The sequence below is a fragment of the Trichoplusia ni genome, chromosome 19 (genome assembly GCF_003590095.1).
Source record: "Trichoplusia ni isolate ovarian cell line Hi5 chromosome 19, tn1, whole genome shotgun sequence".
NCBI classification, from domain to species: domain Eukaryota; kingdom Metazoa; phylum Arthropoda; class Insecta; order Lepidoptera; family Noctuidae; genus Trichoplusia; species Trichoplusia ni.
The window spans coordinates 5805337-5822436 of NC_039496.1; the positions used below are offsets into that span (position 1 = coordinate 5805337).

Here is a 17100-nt window from a genome sequence, read left to right on the forward strand (position 1 = left end):
CGTAATATGGGCGCATAATCTCCTAGGTACATTTAATTTAGGCCAAGTCAAGTTTATCTGAATACATTGTTTCCGCCTTCACGGCCGGCCGCTCATTAAGTATTATAACTTGAACGTCACAGTGCCGACCCATGTAGCAAATTGTGCTCGTAGAATTAATTCAGCTTACATAGAAGCTATAACAATAACTGGATATCATTATTATTCGCGCGGGGGCAGGACTGCCAGTCGTAGGGAATGAATATTCCATCCGTAATGGACCTGTACTTTCTTTCATTAAAACTTACATTATGTGCCCCACTCCGCTCTTGAATAATTACTATACTTCTTCGGAATTTGAATGAGTTGACGCGTCGGTAATGAATCGAGAATTTCATCGCTATCGTTGCAGTCTGTTTGTTCACTTTGAATAATTCATTGTAGTCTTACTGTCCAGGGCTTAGTAAAGGGACTTTTTCTAAGACTTGGCGCCGAGGTGGCGCCGCGGTACTTCGTGTTGGAGTTATATGGCTCATTTGGTTCTTAGTAAGGGAAGCTCGAACAATGTGGGCGGCACATTTGAATCGTTTGAGTCACGTACACCTGTAACGTGTCGTGTTCAAAGATTGTAATATTACAACTTAGTACAGATTGCTTGAACGTTTCATATTATTGTTATGGTGTTACCCTATAAAATAATATGTTGGAACAAAAATACTTTTTTCCAAGAATATTCGGAGATTTCGTTAGAATACAAATTTGTCTTTCAATAGCGTCTCGTCTTTTAGCAAGCAAACAGATTTCTTCATTTCATTTTGTATTTACCATTATAGATTAATAGGATTGAGCCGGAGTAACTAAATTATTTACATTATATCTCCGAGCTTCCTATTGAGATCATTTAAATATGTGCGTACATTTTATTATTACGTCCCGTTTACTAAAAGGTTTTCCAACCAATGTTAAGTGAGACACACGGGTATTATCATTATGAGATTTATTTAGACTTTTATACTTTTTACCGAAATCTGGTAAGATTATTGCATTAAGTTTGATGAGGTTATTTCTTGTTTCGTCGTTTGCTTTAGATTTTTCCTTTTTTGATGCCAAGGATCTAAAAAGTCAAGTTTTAATTTGGTTTGGTTTATTACAATATCAACTATTGATTAAACCACAAACCAGTTGAAATTACACCTTGAAGCTGACAGTTTCGATGCAGTAAAACTAGCTTTTATGTAGTCTAGGCAATATAAAACGTAGGTACATGCTATTCAGACACATTTCAAAAGTAAATTTGATAATGTAAATTGTCCAATCAATAACTTCATTAGACCTTTTATAAAACGTACAAAAATATTCCCCAAAAAAGTTCTTCACCAGTCAAAATTTCAGTCAAAAGTTAGTCTATATATTCCTCATGTTACGAGAATATTCGGCAACATTGTGCGACAGTGATAGCGCGTTCGCTACAATGTTTGTACAGCAGACAACGAATAACGTTATTTCCATGACTTCTATTAAAACTTTTTAAGCCTAACAAAATATTGCTGTTCTTCTAGTTCAATGTTTTCCCATAACTGGAGCTCGTTGTTACCGCCAACATATTGTCTGTGCGGTTCGCTCCGACATAACGCAAACAAATCTAAACATAGCATTTGTTTTTCTTGTGTTTCATGTTCAGGAAACTTGCGTTTTTATAAGTAAAGTTTGTTTAGTGGAATGAACTATTGTGTTTATGTTTGTGTTTCCCGAAGACGTCAGTTTATAATCACAGTAATATTTGCCAGCATGGCTATTATCCTCGTCGTTTTAAAATGTATGGTTTTGACTTTTTCATGCTTGGTGTGCACCTATAGTTATTTTTAGCACATTTAGACGCACATCATCAGTATCTTTTAATATACGAAATGCAGTCAAATATTAGCGATAAAGTTTCATTAACTTAAAGCAGGCGCAGAGATGATAAGATTGTATAATAATATTTGTTATGATCTTATAATCGATGGTAACGAAATACAATTTGAAAGATTATGTTCAAGAATTAGGTGTATCATTCATGATTGTGTTTAATCTGACATTGTAATTTAGATATAAAGGAATGAGTATTATGTATTACATGGAATTATTTGTAAAACCACACAAATTGATATCTAGTACAATTCTCGTTCAAAACAATTCACAGACCGAAAGTGTAAAATCTATTATGTAATAAACTGCGTTAATTTAAATTTAAACAGTTTTGAATAGTAAATTGACTCGTTTCGAATATTCAACAAGCTTTGATAGCTTATTGTACCAAATGCGGATCAACTTAATAGAGTCAGCGTTTGATGCGGACTGTATTAGTTTTACGTTCGATTCTCGCACAACAAACACGCATTGTGTGATCAACAGTGGCCGTGTGTGCAAATTATCGATTCCGTTTGGCGTCACGTCTGTCAATGTGCACGGATGGCAGCTGATTGGCCTCTCATTTGGCCCGATTGTGCCTCACGAATACATAATTTGTGTTCACCGTCGTCGCCATTAAGATAATCTCCCGTTCGGGCCGTGGCCGCCGTGGCTGCCTGGCCCTCTCATTGATTACCGCGATGCTCTGTTTGCCCGCAGCTACGATAATATCGTGTGCTTGTGTTATTGCGGCTTAATTAGCACGCCAGTTTAGGTGTTCACTGTTGTCTGCATATTGATCATGCGAATTAAACTGCATATTAATGATATTGCCCACCGATGGAATAGTGTGTTTACCGCTTATAATAATAATTATTTGTATACATGTATGTTCAGCTTAGGTTGATGTGCGAAATATTTAATGGCTTTATTCGAACACACAATGCAGATTAGTATTGCATTTACATTTTCTAATTTAAGATAGGAGCTAAATAAAAGATAATAATACACTAGCCAATACACTAGCTAATGACACTAGCTTTTATGTAATCAACTCGAGATCTTACTCTATTGATATCTGAAATTTGGTGGAAATTGTAAATGCTTTCTAACTTGTCATATTCATATGAGTTTCAGAAAAGAACTAACGATTTTGTGGGTCTTAATAAAACATGTAAGCAATAAAAGTAAGGGGTTGGTCAGTAGGTAAGCGGTGCCCGCATCTCTGTACTTCAAAACCACGTAACTTTGTGAGCCGACAAGTGCCAGCCGCCATTAAAACTTAGATCGGTGCGACACAACGAGACACACAGTCGGTGCGGGCGTCGACGATGCGAAACTAATCTGACTGAGGCAGAGAAAATCGCTTTTAAAAGTTTACCTTATTGCTGAATGCTCGCTCCTGGATAAGTAAGCGAGTAAAGTGACGTCACTAACTTTTATAATGATTTACGGCCTTGAGCACCGTGAAATATGCCGCTGATGAAATGTATCCGTTGTAACGTCGACAGCAAATGTAATTACACTGCTACGAATACATAAGTCGGTTATCCGAGGGAACTAACGCAGAACTCCGGATTAATAGCCGCTGGCTATCGAGAATGTTATTGTCGAAGCTGGTTATCGTACTACACCTCAGGGATGCACCTGCATTTTGTTGCCTAGCAACACTATTGTACACACAGATCCGAGCTATAATGTACACCATGTAGCACGTTATCTGGCTTATGTTATTCGTGAGTGTGGAGACACGCTCCTACCTGCTGGAATATTACATTCAAGTATGTGATGCATTCAAAACAGTGTGATATCGTCCGCCATATTTAAAGGTGTCTAACTACTTCAACGAAACAATATCCCGACATTCGTTTTTCATATGCCGCAGGTGTTAAGTTCCAATAAAACACGTTAGCGGGTGGCGACCTCGTCTGCCCCCCGGGCTGTTACTAATGCAGATTGCGTTCAGAAGGTCATATCTAAATCACGGGATAGAGCATAACGTCAGTACTTTATCTTAACTCCGCACCTGCCGCTCCGCTCCCCTCCGCTTGAGTTATAACGTCGGTTCTCCTTTTGTTGTTTACGAATGAGTTTTTCACGCTTTTCTTCGGCCGCGGACCGGTTCTTCGACACACCTGCTATTCTCCCCCGGTGTTATATTTATTGTACTCATTCTATGTATATTGTGAGGGAACAGTACGCGATGTTGGGAACTTATCGCGTTTATATATTTTTCTCGTGCCCTCAGACTCGGGGATGATGTTTTTATTATAAACACGTGTCAGGACTTGGAAATATTTGCGAATGTTAACGGCGCGCTGATGTGTCGGCGCACACATACACGTACCCACCTTATCCTCACTACACATGTATTATACGCTCGTGGGAAAGTTTTGATTGATGAAATACGATGAATGTTATTATATTTACTCTGTTCCCGTTATATATATGTAAACGTTTCTCTTCTATTACGATATATTTGAGACATATTTTGTGTATTCGCAAAAACATCTTTCTATATTTCTGAAGTATACAGACGTAATAAATAAAACCTTGTAATATTTGCTACGGTTCAATAAATTCATGCGAGACACCTTTTTATTTATTCTCAACTTTTATCTCTTAAACGAAATCCCAGTGTAACAGATGTGAAGTATTCCAATACTCGATCACCCTATAAAATTGATGAAATTTCGTGAATCCTGTTGTGTCGAAGTAAATTTATTTATAATCCCGGTGAGATGATCATATTAGTACAGAACAGCAACTAACTAGTTCCTACATAATTAATATTCCAGTTACCCAAGTGTGCGACGATAACAAATATGCTATTTCCTGTTATCTCGCCAAACATTAACAAAACCAAATAGAGCATGTGTTCGGAATGATTAATTTAGTTTATCATAACAGTGTTCTGATATCCGGTGAATCAGGGCAACATTTAATTCATTATGGTTACTTCACACTATTAAATTCAATACCGCGTGTCATTAAATTAAATACGTAAATACGTTGCAAATGCAGACCGCAGCCATTTTTTTGCGTAACTACCTGGGCGTGTGTGTATGAATGTATTAATTTGGAATGGTCTATAGTATTGAATTAATTATTTTAATTTTTAAATATACAATTCAAATACAAAATATACAATAACGTATTCATATTTAGTGGTTATAAAATACACCAAACATAAAGTAAAAACAAAACGTCTTTCAATTTCTGTGTCAATACCAACATAGTTAAATATGAACACTTCTATGAAAACCAATATTTTACCGTCCTTCTACCTAACCTTTGAGCCCGACACTAGCAGACTTCAGAAAAAACCATTAACAAATGTAAATGGCGGCGGTGTTGGGCCGCTTTGATTGAATTCTGACGGCCTTATATTGAGCTATTGGCAACCGGCCAATTGGTGACACGGTCCCTTTCTGCGAATGACGCGTGTTGACTCCCTACATGCAAATGAGCGATTTTATTGAAAATTTAATAAGCGGTTTACATGGGAACGAAAACCTGGCGCCCGTGATACGAGAATTGTTTTATGTTCCTGCGTACTGTTTTGTGGTTTGTTGAAATGCCTGCAAATGAAGTTATTCGAGTCGCTTGTTCTTTTGTTTTTTTCTTTGTAAGTTAAAGGTCAAAAGATTTGGTTGTTGAAATTACAGTTATTGTTCACAGAACAAAGGACTAGTGCTTTGTTTTGCTCTATGTGATAGGGCAATAATCACTAAATGCAAAAATATTGGGATTTTAAAAAATCATAATCACTTATTTTAAAACTCCTAGTCCTAATACATACGTTTTTCACCTGTAAAACCTACGACCCCAGATGAATCCCTCCAACATGAGATAAAAAAATAAGCCTTCGTGTTTCTAAACTACAGTATTTCCTAATCAGCCCGCAAATACTGTCGTTTCTATTCAGAACAAAATTTTTATTAACCAGTGTATCGCAATAACACTTATTTATACCACCGCAGTGTGTACATCATTTTATATTGTCCAACTTTAGTCGGACTAGTTGTGTTTCTATACCCGTTTTAGGATATTAGAGTTGGCGCTTTGCGGGATCGTTATAGTTTTCATTTCAGTAAGTACACCCGTTAACTACTGGAACGTAGTTAGTACTCCGAACTGCATACAGTAAATAAATGAATATGGTATTTGTGCGGCGCTGTGGCGAACGTCGGGCAAACACAATATCACTCAGCGCAGAGAGCTGGCTTTGTTTGGTGCGTTAATTAATCAACCTATGCTCTGTTATAGAAATTGAGAGCGTTTTGTTTGTTCTTATATTTATCTTTGACTTGTAGCAAACAATTTACACATTGAATACACAAAAAACATGTGTTCTTTTTAAAAGAATTTAGCAACAAAAAAATTGGCTTTCCACTAAAACGTATCAAATTTAGAAGCCAGTACTAACTTCTGAAATACTACTTTATGTTATAATAAATATATTTACAGCCACACACATTTCTATTTCCATTTCAGATGGACAAAGTACGTCGAGTCGTATAATTAACTTGTTAAAACTTTAATTCATAATATTCTCGCTCTATAATTACGTTCCCATGAAACTGACCTCCTGCGTGCAGAAAATGTTTCACGAATTTGTATTCCAATGTCCAGTTAACAAATATTTGCTTTAAATTTAAATAAAATTTTGCTATGGACATGGCTTTTAGTTGGTGATGAACGAATTAAGAGTCAAAGAGATACTAGTGAACAGAGTAAACAACAAGGATATAAAAAACAACAATATTTTTGTAAATAATTTTAGTTTTGAGGGATATTTTTAAAATTTGTAATATCCTTAATCGGAGTAGTACAGGTACAGTATTTACGTTGTACTTATAAACCCCCTCGTAATTACATAAGCAAGTGTAATAATTATGTGGTACAATTTCCGCAGCATTTTATGGAGCACATTTAAAAACGGCCTTAAAAAGCATATTAACAAAAGTGGCGCATTAACACAAGTACTGCATACGGTGGAGGCATGCAATTTGTGGCGATATTGTCGCGGCCCGCACCAGAACACTCGCTAATGCCCTCCAACATTAAGCCACCAGATTATCGGGGCAAAGCCCTAAAGTCTCTCTCTGGGGATGCCAATTTTTAGGGAAAGCTTTCTGAACTGTTTGGTTGATAGTTTCGCGTCGTTATAAAGTATGATGATTGCCAATACCTTTTTGATATATCTGAAAGATATTTTTCCTCTATGATGCAAGAATTAAAGTCTGCGATCAACTTCTTACAAGTCTCAGTAAACATATAATTAAATTATTTTTAAAGTAGCACGCCAAAACTGCACGCTTTAAACTTCGCCACACTAAGTTTTGTTCTAAAAGTTTTAAAAATTACCGTAAAACAACAAATATGCTCATCACAGCTGAAGTTTTTAGTTCACAACTCTCATTTTGTGTCCCACTTTTAAGGCATCAATTTGACACGAAGCTCGAATATAGCCTAATATAAAACAAAGAGCATGCGACACAAAATGCACTTTACGTTACGCTTCACGCTCTGCGGTTTTACTGCTATCGCACGGCTAGCGAGAAAATCTTTTGACCACGAGCACGGGGCACAGTGAGGAAAATTATCACATCATTCTTGGACTATAAATTAGAATTTCGTTTTGAAAGGTCACAGGGCCTACTTCCACCTCTTAAACGTATGTTATTGTAGTTTGAAGAAAATTCGCCGCTCTACAACTGGGAAAGTATTATTCTAAAAGGAGGTTTTGATGTTGGTAACCATCTTTAGTTCGGTTAAATTAAAAGTTCAATATCACTTGGCGGTTTTTAGTACCGATAAATAATATTAAAGATTATCTATGACTAGTTTAGGTCGACATTAAGGAGAATAAAATTTATTATTTCACGATTATCACGACAAGAATAGATACCTAAAATTATTTCTAAAGAATAAAACTATTAAGACGTATGTTCTGAATTTTAAAAATTTCAGACTTTCATAAGAAGCCGAAGGAAAAAAAATGGTTTAAGTCTCATGATTTTTTGTAATATTACCTTTACAAATAATCTTTATTTTTTTTTCATATATATATGAAACGAGTATATATAACGAGATCTACCAATTTCATTAAAACATTCTGCATGTTATAATAGGCTACGAGATCTCGAAAATTCAACGTTCGTTTTATGTTAGTATGCTTAACGTTCGCAGGCGTGCATGACGGTATTATAGATAAAATAAAGGGCAGGCGGCGTTGAATGCATTTTGTGACCCCGTCACTCATAGTTGTGGTCGGCTACGAGTGGCTGTGAGATCGCACACCGTGTGCTAATTCCCAGAAAATAGCATCAACGTGAAAACTAAATGTATAAAACCTTTTCCGCAAAGGGACTTTTACTAAAAAAGTTATGCAACTTCTTTTGCTTAATAATGTTGCCATTTTAATATTTAAATGTACAACATGTATTGATAGATACATTAATAGTTACTTGTTTTAAAACCTACTATTTTACTGAAAAAATACGTAAATATAAATAATTCGTTGGTTTCTAATTACAAAATGCAAAACTAAATCTAAAAAAGCTTTTGTTATTGAACTGTAAAAACATACTTAAAATTTCTTTTATTTGTGTATAAAATCATTTGATTAAAGAATCGAAAATTGCAAAATTCTAACCATAATTGCATCGGCCGGGAATCGAACCCGGGCCGCCCGCGTGGCAGGCGAGCATTCTACCACTGAACCACCGATGCTTGTGCTGTGACTGTCGAATTTTTGGTCTATATATTTCAAAATGTTGAATTGCAATTACATTAAAAGATTATGGCATGATCAACTGTTATATTTATTGTTTGTATTTTAATGACATATTAATATTTTATGTTAACAATTGTTAGCACCCACACCTACATGAGAGATTATTGATGTTTTCTGTGATTTCAACTTTGATTTGCGTTTCTTTGTAACCGCCATCCATCCAAAGTCATTAAAAAGACAACAGTATCTGATATAAGTGGGACATTAAATGTTCAATTTTATTTAAACTAGCTGTTGATTGCGTCTTCGCCATTCGGGATGACGATCTTGAGCCAAGACCGATAAAAGATAAGCTTATGTGTCAGCTGTCCCCATACCTAATTTGGAATAGCATAATCGGAATCAATGCTGTCGTTTAAGCGTATAGATAGACGTAACGCACTGGCATACTTTCGCATTTATAATCAATACGCTTTTTATTTATGTATACCTAGATACATAAATAAAAAGCGTCAATATACATAAATTTATCTAAGTTCTCAAAGTAAATAAACCTTAGTCAATGTTTATTACAAAGTTCTAGATTGTTGTATTACTCTTGCTCTGAACAAATAAATGTTTTGCGACAGCGCGCTTTTCCCAGTTACGGCGCTATACCTATCTTAAATACGCTATTTTCCTAATCGCACATCTGTAAGTTAAACGTTTTTCCCTAAAAAGTAAAAGTTGGTTTGCGCCCTAAACATTTCGTAATATTTAAATGCGCTGGCTGTTACGGAATAAAGTAACATTTCACCTTCAGCCCTCGAGTTTAACCAAAAAACTTGGGTAGCATCGTTCCTCTCGGAACAAAAAGCGGCTTTAACGATTTTACGTATAAAACGAGAGGAGGCAACTCTTTTATTTCTGTTTGTAGCCAATACTATCGGATTTCGTTACGCGCGCCGCGGACCGATTTTACAATATCACGAATTTTCCCAGCTGCATGTCGCACCTGGTTTTTGAGGTAGAAAGTGGATTTTTAGTGTTCTAAGCCCTGTATAAATTTCAGCCCTTCTAAATCCGTTCTTGATTCGATTTTTGCAATTTTAATTTTGGAAATTGGCAAGAGATTGGATGTTCGTTCGTTCAATCTATATGTATTTTCTACTCTAAAGTTAACCCCACTTCGGATTAAGTGTTCGTTCTAAACAGGCATCCTATTTGCCACTCGGCTTTAATTTTTGCGAATATAAGTTTCATTTCAATTTAAAAACGAGTTGAATAAAAAACAACTTCGTAAAGAATCTCAAACAAAAGTCGCTAGTCTTTTGACCGTTCTTATTCCTCATGGCTTCAGTTATTCATCGCAACGCCAGCTAATGCGGAGAGCTCTTCTCGCGAGGGTTGCTTTTGAAATCGTCTCACGGCCTCTTTGCTAGGTACTATAAAGTAAATGACGTTGTGCAGTCTAGGTCGCGGTGCATTCACACGGGCCGAGCCAAACGACCTATTTTTGTCACCTCCCTCCTCGGCTTGATTGGCTCAATCATCTGTTCAAATAGCAGTCCGTCGGCCTCTGGACTCGAGTGCATCGTTATTTTGAGAGCTGATTTCATTTTTAATTTTCCTTCTCACTAATTAGTGTCTTTGCAAATTGAATTGCAGTTTTTTCAATAGTTTAATTTAACCTCCGTTGGGATTAAAAGTTGTAAATGTAGCAATGAGCCTTTCATATATACATCTTTATAAATATTGTCCTTTAATGTCAATATATTTTGTGTGTTTGAAGCGTTCTAGATACACAATATTCATATAAATTCGTTGTTCAATAACGGCAATGTTAATATTAAAGAATTGGTTGTCAATACCATTCGCGTCGCCAACACTTCAGAGTGGAATAAGCATTGGATTCCAGATACGTTTTATTTATTGACAGCTGGCTTTTGCCACGCATCGCGAGATGAGCCACCTTGCTTTCCTTCAATCCTTTGCCAATATAGCGATACTAGTGTAGTGTAACATTCGAATTTCGTTTATGTTTCTGTGAGTTCTTGATATCGCTTGGTACTCGTACTTTTCTATGCCTTTGTTTTGCCAAAATTTTTGTGCTTGACTGGTTATTTGTAGACATTTCTTAATCTTTCATTTATTACTGCAAAAATTAAATCCAAAATTAAAAAAGAAACATCTCTCATAGTAGTTTTTCTCTGAATACTTGACAGTTCATAATATAACTTAAAATGGAACCTCAATAATGCTCCAAAAGAAATGGTCATTTTTGTTGAGACTTAAAATAATTTGTTAGCTGGTCGCCATACTCGGCATCCAATGAAAATATAAGGTATCACGTCTATCATACCGAAGTGAGCATTGAACGAGTTCAGATATCGGAAATAAAACGTTGTCGGATACGTAGAGCGGTTTCCGATATCGGGCGATGCGTCATACAGGCGCACATTTGTAATGTATTCATCGGAACGAGTGTGGGTACCGCGGGTATTCGAACGAAACTCGATTTTTATTGAGTTTCATGCCGGACGCGTGGATGCTTTGGCCATTGTCTGATTTTGGCAGCTGCAACATAGAATCTCAGTCTTTATATTTTAATTAGTATGTAGTTTCATTTTTGTGACCCTGAGTACTTTAATGTTAGTAAAACACCAAGGATTATTACTGTCGTAATAGATATAATAAAAAAGCTTTTGCAAAATGTATTCTTAAAAAGATTAAATTATTATCATAAATTATTGCTTTAAATAACTGTTAACGTGATAAATTTTTAATCGTAGCATAACATTCCATGCATTATATACCGAGATCCTTAACGTGAATGGGGTCTAATTCCTGACAGTAATTTGACACTTGATGTTAATGCGCTAGTAATTGGACAGAGATCGGGGGTCGAATTATTCAATAAATATTAATATTTCAATCGGTAAGTAGGTGATACGCAGTCCTCCACAGTTCTGACTCATATGTAATCAACATAGCGTAATGTATTACGTGAACCTGCTAATTTGTAATGCATAGTTTCGATATACGTAGCATCTAAGCTTGATTAGTGGGCAGTTGCGTCTTGACCTGATTATGGGGTGGGTGTTCAAGTAAAACAGAGGGGCATGCAAATACAAAAGAAACAGTCTATACGATCTTTAACATACTGTTGTTTGAATAATAATGAGTACTAAGGGAAGTCTTAGTTTCTCCTTTTTGCAATGCTTATAGCAACATTTATATAGCACAAATGCATCTGTCGACACGACAACATCCGAAGATATCCGACGTATTGACGACAGCGGTCGTCAGCGGACCGACAATGAAGTATTTATTGCATAGTTAAACTAGGTATTTCAAAAGATTTATCTGACGTCGATACGAACGGCAAGATTGCAGACACTTCTGTACACGCTATTTATTTCCACCCGTCCGTTAGAGTTGCGTCGCTCAACCAAGCCAATAAGTGACTGCCGGGGATAGCGAATATAGGAACTTACGAGAAACGAGTAAAAGGAAATATTTATTAGACGGTAGCTTATAGGTGCTGCCTTTACTTTGTGACTATTTTGCCTGGTAGCGAATATTTTAGGGTAATAATAAGATATTTAAGTTTAAAATATTGTATTACTGTATATAAATTTACTTTTTAACGTACATACATATTTTGCATTATCCCTTTTGAACGTTGTTGTGAAAGAATTAAATGTGATAAAAGTGTTTGTAAATCTGAGTAAATGAATAGATTTCCTCATTGTTAAATACATACATGTCGTCCATGATAAAATACATAGTATTTTTGCCTTCATGTTTGAACTTTCTAAATTTTTGGTAACTTGCGTCATTGATCCATACTCACTACAATAATATGCACAAAACTTGGTATTTATTCTTAATTAACGTGTTAAATACTTATCAGTTCTTCTCCATAACATTGACATTTGGAATCCCGCAACTAACAGATAAATTTATATAAACGTTTTCAAACTTGTAACCTGATTTGATTAAATTGTATGCACAATTTTCGTTTCTGAAATACCTAACGGTATTTTATGGATTAGATTTACATATTCAGTTCAGTACGTTGCATAAATACCTTGATAGTGTCTGGGCTGGAGTGCCTACGTGTTTGCGATATTTACCGAAATACAGTGTGGGCTTTTGCATCGTTACTTCTACAAGCACATTTTCTATTTGCTCGATGTTATGTTCAATATTGAATAATACATATGTTTACTGATTAAATGTTTCGTGTTTTTCTCCTAGTCATTTATTTTCATAATATAAGACTAAAAATGACGAACTATTATGTGTTTTGAATATTTTGTTTTAAAAGTATCAGAAAAAGTTACGAAATCCACAAAAAGACAAAACATCATGCATCGGCCGGGAATCGAACCCGGGCCGCCCGCGTGGCAGGCGAGCATTCTACCACTGAACCACCGATGCTCGTAATCTCATGTGTGAATTACAGGAATTGATTTGTAATATATGATTTTGATCGATTTTACAAGTCATAGCTAAAACTTTTATGTACATTGCAAAATTACATGCTAAAATAAAACTTGACAATGCCAATGCATTCGTTTTTCCGAAACAGTCTCTACGACTAATTTTAGCTTACTGCGGGCTGACTTTATATGCTATTTATAGTAGTAGTGAATTATTTACATTAGAATGAATGATAGAGGTCTTACACTTTCATCGAATGTTAGTAATACGAAAAACTGAGAGGAATTTAAAGGTACAATTACAGAAATCAACGAAAAAATACCAAAAATTAAAATATGTATGATATGTATGTTTACGTCTTGGACATTATATATATTTTTTAAACCAAAAATCCGTATTTGGAAACGTATGTGGCTATATTTAAACAGCTGCTTCAAGCGCACTCCGGGCCTACCACAGAAGAGTGTACTTAGACCAGACACAGACACTTCGTCAGTTTCATTTGTTATATTCAACACATGCCGAAAATTCATACGATAAGTGTACATACGAACAAAACAAGCTTACTACCAACACGTACGAACTAGGATTCCTTACAAACATTCATAGTTGAGTATGAATGATACAATGTATGGATTTCGGAGATATGTCTGTAAATGGGTTTTTAGGTAGTGTAGATAGTCTTGTTGGTCCTATCACTTCAATAGACGTGTTGGAATGCATAAAGTTGTAGGTTGGATGTGATAATTTAAGCTTTAAAATTGAGATACCTAAATAACATACATAAAAAAGAACGGCTCTATAAAGTCGTATATAATCACTGAAAAAATATTGTACTATTTTGCGTAAAACTGTACAAAGTCCCTTAGTCAGTGAAAACATTTTTCAAGAGTCAATTTAAAATGTATACGATCTACATTGAATATTTAAATCTAATCATGAAAGTACGTGCAAAGTACTGACTCTATAGGCTGGCCTCATTCATACCCTAATATTCGAAGCTCTCGTGAAATAGCTACGTTATTGCTCGCAATTCGTTGATATTTGTCTCGAGTACAAACCGGGCGAATGCCATACGTCACTAGCTAAATATTAAAGCTCGAACATTCTAGCAGAGATTAATATGTCGTCACTCGCACTTTACGAATGCGAAGCGCCGAATGTAAGAGGAATGTGTTAGAAGCGATCGCGGATATTACTATTGTGTTGCTGTGGTTTAGAACATACGAATTCCAATACGTAGATATGACGCTTATTTGTGTTTGATTCGAAGAAGGTAAAGATATAGGTCGTACAAAACTATGTTTCCCTCTAACAATAAGTTAAGCGAGCAATAAATTGCCAGAGAAGTCAAATGGCTTGGGTGAAAAGCTCCACATTGTTTACTAAATAATACATCAAATAATCCAGTTCTTATATGTAACCGTAAAAAATGGTTATTAAAGCCGGCCTCACTTCTGGCTTTACGATGTTCGGCGTTGTAATAGCAGTACGCAACTACGCACGGCTCTCCCACCTTGCGGCAAGCCCCAAACATGGGTAGGGTCTTCGTCGTTGCCCCCGCTGACAAGGGTCCAAATCAGAGATATTAATTTGTTGGGTGCGCTGTAAATTAACGGTCGCGAGTTCGTGTAACCGAGTTACCCCGCAGTCCACAGAGGGAAGGATATATAATTTGTAACGCGAGCGAGTAATAATTTCCGCTGGTTGTCCCTTTACTACAACGTGTGTAGGATTAGACGTTAAGAAGGGTAAATGTGTCCTCTGTAAGGTACGCGTGTACCTACGAAATATCGAGTGCTCGCACCCTTAGGGAACATCCGTTCTTAGATTTCAGTTTTTAGTCTTCAGTATTTGCGGCGACCCAGTATTTTTTTTCTGCGGCAGTTATTATTTGTCCCTTGGAAGCGATGCCACCATTAAGGGGACCCGTTGCATCCATTTCTTTAAATTATGGCGTACTTTTTCTTAATGGAAATAATTTTCTAAAATAGCGTTGGATATTATTTATGAGACAGGAACGAAGGGAATTTGTGATATTGTCTGGTGTAAAATAAAAACTGCTAAGCAAGGCGACAGTTATTTACGTAAATCTTTGTACTTCTATATTGTTGAAACTGAAAATTCTTCACCGATTCCAAATTATTTTATTTCATTTTGTAGTATTCTATTGTGTATTGAAGAACTCTCACCTTTAAATATAAAGAAGCCTTATTTAAATCGAACATCAAAGGTTTATAAAGTTCCATCGTGTTGTTTCAGCGAACAATTTGAATTATGCTCAGTAGCATGGAATTCTTGGAATGTAATGCGAATGCTCCCTCTAGTTCAGTCTTAAACTTAGACAATTAATTAAAAGTTTTAAGAAAAGCCCCGCCCACTGTCTTGTGACTGATGGCTCGCGTCACAGACTATATAACTATCTACAGTTTATTTCGTCGACATATTTACGAGTAAAGTTTAAAGAGCAGATAAAAAGTTTGGATTACAATGTTGAAGCATCGGGTTTATGGCCAGTCTTGGTCTCGGTGAGAAATGTAAATTGTCATTTTCTTCTGCTTTCGACTTGGGTATTAAGATGTTATTCAACTAGCGTTTTATTTAAAGTTTGAGAGGTTTCATACTACCTTCAATAATTATGAAATACGTTGAACCTTATTGTTTTACTATTTATTTATGAAATTAAACTCTGGTCAATACAATAAGTACGGAGTTCGCTATAACCGAAGTTATTGGCGTATCGTTAAAGCAGTTCATTACTCAACAATGATTTACGATAAATACATTGGCCCTTGTACTAAGGACTTTCAAAGTTCAAAGGTCCAATATTTCAGCTCAATACAGTCGATATTAATTTCTAATTTTGATTACGAGTTGAAACGAGAAGGGCTCTCCAGTGAAACGGCCACTTGAGATATGGCTCCAGTTTGTCAATTACTTATTAATAAGGTCTCTGCAATTTTAATTAGCTTTTAACTTCTTATAAAGTTTTAACAGTTCTTGGCCATTAGGTTTTATGAGATTCCAGATGTTACTGTAATAAATGTGACGTAAAAACCCTTTGGAAGTGAAATTTGTTACATTTTTATTCGGACCAAATATTTGAATATTTGGGTACCTACTGATTGTACGTAGGTATATTTGATCCAACAATTTCTTAAAAGAAATTACTTCGTATAGTGTATCAGCTACAAAGTCAAGATATTTGAATGTTCATTGAAACTACACAGAAATAAATCTTACATTCCAAGATTAAAGACATTGCTATATGTAAATAAGAATACCGGTGTAACTCCGAATGTGCTGTATGTTTTATGGTTTCCTGGCCGCGATACAAAAATTCAGCAAGCAGACTATCTTTTCAAAAAACCTGCACTGTATAACGTATAGAGTTTATCCAGGCCGTTAATTTCCTCAAATAAGGGATATACAGGGATTTGTTCGTAATTCCATACACTACTAAATTCTCATATCGGGTTCTTTAATCCTAGAAAACTTTTCACGCAAACATAGCCACGGGCTGAGCTAACCTTGCATATGCGCCGAACAATCTCGACGAGGAAGCTTAACTATAATGAAAGTTTAGCATCGCTTAAGTACAGCATGACAACGCAACAGCGGTTTTAAGCATATAATAAGTTAATCTTGCATCATACATCCTCTGCGGCATTTTCAAACGAGCCACGTAAATTGTGGCTCATGTGAAAAATAGACCTGACTGCGCCGGCCCGCGTGGAGCCGGCACGAATATATGATCTTGAATTTTACAGGTAAACTACTCGGAACTAGGTTATATTTAGGTTTTAATACGATTGGATGAGCTCCGCCGGTGCAAGATCTAGGCATACGTTTAAATATTTCAATGTGTTTGCATGTGATGCGATACCGGGATAGTTGAATTAACGAGATTGATAGCCGCGAATTGAGAGGTACTTTGTGAAATTACTTTAATACTTACAGCCGTGTGCAAGGACGATACTTCGCTAGACTGTACATTCCACTTAACAATAAATAATATTTTTTTGAACAACAAAAGCATTCAAACGACTTAAAAAAATTCT

General features: G+C 35.9%; 1 protein-coding gene and 2 non-coding genes across 4 annotated transcripts in view; 1 reads left to right on the top strand and 2 right to left on the bottom strand.

Annotated features, from left to right (window-relative positions):
* The window catches only part of LOC113503527 (furin-like protease 2), a 198642-nt gene that overhangs the window by 146553 nt on the left and 34989 nt on the right, over positions 1-17100 (top strand). The window lies entirely within an intron of this gene.
* Positions 8537-8607, bottom strand: Trnag-gcc. The gene has a single exon. It is a non-coding gene; the product is annotated as a tRNA-Gly (tRNA).
* On the bottom strand, positions 12966-13036 carry Trnag-gcc. The gene has a single exon. It is a non-coding gene; the product is annotated as a tRNA-Gly (tRNA).